Genomic DNA, 4394 nt, shown 5'->3' on the forward strand with positions numbered 1-4394 from the left:
TATGGAAGATGTTGGTACGAAGGTAGGTGTTCCTTCAGTTGATCTTGTTAATGCTCCAACATGTCAGTCTGTTGAATCCAGCGGATTGAAGGTTAAAGATGATGATTATGATGAAGTTCTGCAATTAATCAAGAAGAGTGAGTTTAACATTATGGAGCAACTGCTCCAAACACCGTCAAAGATTTATGTGTTATCTTTATTGATGAACTCCTAAGAACATAGAGAGGCTTTATAAAAGTTGTTAGAGCAAGCATATGTAGAGCATGATGTCACTGTGGATCAGTTTGATCACATTGTCGCCAATATCACTTCATGCAACAATTTTAGCTTTTGTGATGAAAAGCTTCTTGAGGAAGGCAGAAATCACAACTTGGCACTATATATATAAATGAATTGCAAAGAGGACATTATGTTTAATGTTTTGGTGGATACCGATTCGTCATTAAATGTGCTACCGAAATATACTTTGGCAAGGTTGTCTTATCAAGGCGCACCTATGCGGTATAGCGGTGTGGTGGTAAAAGCGTTTGACGGTTCCCGAAAAATTGTCATTTCAGAGGTGGACCTTCCAGTCAAGATTGGTCCGAGTGAATTTCAGATTAATTTCTAAGTAATGGACATTCATCCGACCTACAGTTGTTTACTGGGAAGGCCATGGATTCATGAGGGTGGTGTCGTCACGTAAACGCTGAATCAAAAGCTTAAATTTGTTAAGAATGGCAAGCTCGTCGTTGGTGGTGGAGAGAATGCATTGTTGGTCATCCATTTATCATCCTTCACCTACGTAGAAGCTGAGGAAGAAGTAGGAACTTCTTTCTAAGCTTTGTCTGTTGCTGAAGAAGTTCAGAAGACTGGGGCATCCATGTCCTCTCTGAAAGATGCAAGGGAAATTGTACAGGTTGGTGGCACCGACAAGTGAGGTCATGTTGTAGAAGTCGTCGATAACAAGAATATAGCTAGTCTAGGATTTCAACAAGGGTTGTTCAACGACAATGTCAAGGCTATGCAACTAGTTTTCCGTAGCGAAGGGTTCATTCATGAAGATGAACAACACTCAGCTGCAATTATTGAAGACGAAGAAGCGTGTCCAATTTCTGTGTCGTTGTACATCGTTCAAAGTAATTTTTTTATTATTAAAATGAAAATCCTTCTCATATGCCTAAGGGAGAAGTGAAACATTGTTGGGCATTTTCAAATTTATCATCAATAAAAACACAATTTTATTCATCCACGTCTATGACGTTTTTTTTTACTTTTTGCTTTTTCTAAAAAATGGTAATCACAAAGAACATAAATGAGCAATAATTTTCCCGTATCTGCATAATATTTGTTTGCACTTCATTTCTGTAGAATCAAAATATCAAATCATTATACAGGTTGGTTCTCACACACATTGAACATTATGAGGAAGAGAATGATAATGAAGACGTGTTTGATGAGTTGTCCCGTTTGTTTGAGCACGGGGAAAGAGTCATTCATCAGTTCGGAGAGCAGATTGAATTAGTCAACTTGGGTTTCAAAGATGATGTCAAGGAAGTCAAGATTGGGTCACATCTTTGTTTAGAGGTTAAGAATGGGTTGGTTGATCTTCTCCGAAAATATTCTGATGTGTTTTCTTGGTCTTATCAAGATATGCCAGGTCTTGATACCAATAATGTGGAGCATAGATTGCCATTGAAGCCAAAATGTCCGCCAGTCAAGCAGAAGTTGAGAAGAACTCATCCTGATATGGCAGTAAAGATCAAGGAGGAAGTGCAGAAGCATATTGATGATGGTTTCCTTATTACCTCTGAGTATCCGCAGTGGATGGCCAATATTGTGTGTTGATTATAGAGATTTCAATAAAGCCAGTGCGAAAGATGATTTTCCTCTGCCACACATTGATATGTTGGTAGACAATATAGCTAAATTCAAAGTATTTTTGTTTATGGATGAATTTTCTGGTTATAATCAAATTAAGATAGCACCCGAAGATATGGAGAAGAGCAAATTCATTACACCTTGGGGAACATTTTGTTATCGAGTGATGCCTTTCAGTTTAAAGAATGGTGGTGCAACGTACCAGAGAGCCATGACCACTCTTTTCCATGATATGATGCATAAAGAGATTGAGGTCTACGTTGATGATATAATTGCTAAATTAAGGACTGAAGAATAGCATGTTGAGCATTTATTGAAGTTATTCCAGTGTTTTAGGAAGTATAAACTCCGCTTGAATCCAAATAAGTGTACTTTTGGTGTTCACTCTGGTAAATTGTTGGGCTTTATTGTCAGTGAGAAGGGTATTGAAGTTGATCATGCCAAGGTCAAAGCAATACAGGAGATGCCTACGCCCAAAACTGAGAAGCAAGTCAGAGGTTACTCGGTCGCTTGAACTATATATCAAGATTTATATCTCACATGACTGCCTCATGTGCACCAATATTCAAGCTTCTTCAGAAAGATCAGTCTTGTGATTGGGTCAAGGATTGCCAGAAAGCTTTTGACAATATTAAAGAATATCTACTTGAGTCTCCGATTCTGTGTTCGCCTATTAAAGGAAGATCGTTGATCATGTATTTTATTGTGCTTGAAGAGAGTATGGGTTGTGTTCTAAGTCAGCAACAAGAATCCGGTAAAAAAGAATATGCAATTTACTACCTCAGTAAGAAGTTCACCTATTGTGAGTCACAATATTCTATGCTTGAGAAGACATGTTGTGCTTTGGCTTTGGCTGCTAAGCGTCTATGCCAGTATATGTTAAATCATACTACTTGGTTGATATTCAAAATGGATCCAATCAAGTACATATTTGAAAAGCCTGCTTTAACTGGGAGAATTGCCCATTTGCAGATGTTGTTGTCTGAGCATGATATTGAATACCGAGCTTAGAAAGCTATTAAAGGTAGTATCTTGGCTATTGATGATTATCAGTCAGTGCAGTATGATTTTCCTGATGAAGAGATATTATATTTGAAGATGAAAGATTGTGATGAACAATTGCTTGAAGAAGGGCCAGAACCTGGTTCTCGTTGTAGGATGGTATTTAATGGAGTTGTTAATTCATATGGTAATGGCATTGGGGAAGTGATTATTACTCCTCAAGGAACTCATTTCCCTTTTATAGCTAGATTGACCTTCAAATGGACGAATAATATGGCTGAGTATGAAGCTTGCATTATGGGGCTCGAAGAAGTCATTGATCTCATAATTAAATATCTTGACGTCTATGGAGATTCAACTTTGGTGGTGAATCAGATCAAAGGTGAATGGGAGACGAATCAACCCGGTTTGATACCATATAGAGATTATGCAAGGAGGATTTCAACTTTCTTTATGAAGGTTGAATTTCATCATATTCCTCGAGATGAAAAGCGGATGGCAGATGCTCTTGCAACATTGGCTTCCATGATTGTGGTGAAGTATTGGATTAAAGTTCCCAATCTGACTGTGATGCGTCTTGATAGGCCAGCTCATGTGTTTGTTGTTGAAGAAATCAAGGATGATAAGCCATGGTATTATGATATCAAATGTTTCCTTCAAATTCAGATTTATCCGTCTGGGGCATCTTTTAAAGATAAAAGACTTTGAGAATATTAGGTGGTAACTTTTACCTAAATGGAGATGTGCTTTATAAGGGTAATTTCGATATGGTTCTACTCAAATGCATGGATAGACACGAAGCAACCTTATTGATGATTGAAGTCCATGAAGGTTCCTTTGGTACCCATTCCAATGGACATGTTATGCCAAAGAAAATGTTGAAAGTAGGTTACTATTGGCTGACAATGGAATCTGATTGTTGCAAGTTTGTGAAGAAATGCCACAAGTGTCAAATTTATGCAAAAAAAATCATGTTCCTCCGACACTGTTGAATGCCATCTCCTCTCCATGGCCCTTCTCCATGTGGGGAATTGATATGATTGGCATGATTGAGCCTAAAGCTTCGAACGGACATTGTTTCATTCTGGTGGTTGTTGATTACTTCACAAAGTGGGTTGAAGCGGCATCATATGCAAATATGGCCAAGCAAGTTATTATAAGGTTTATCAATAATCAGATTATATGTCGGTATGGTATGCCAAGTAAGATCATTATTGATAATGGATTGAACTTGAATAACAATATGGTGGAAGCTCTTTGCAAAGACTTCAAGATAGCACATTATAATTCTTCTCCCTACATATCTAAGATGAATGGGGATGTTGAAGCTACGAACAAGAATATTAAGAAGATTATCCAGAAGATGGTTGTGTCGTAGAAAGATTGGCATGAGATGCTCCCATTTTCTTTGCATGGGTACCGTACATCCGTATACACTTCAATAGAGGCAACCCCTTTCTCTCTTGTTTATGGCATGGAAGTTATGCTCCTCGTAAAGGTTGAGATCCCGTCAATGCGTGTGCTGATGTAAG

This window comes from Lathyrus oleraceus, chromosome 2 (assembly GCF_024323335.1).
Source record: "Lathyrus oleraceus cultivar Zhongwan6 chromosome 2, CAAS_Psat_ZW6_1.0, whole genome shotgun sequence".
Lineage (NCBI taxonomy): Eukaryota > Viridiplantae > Streptophyta > Magnoliopsida > Fabales > Fabaceae > Lathyrus > Lathyrus oleraceus.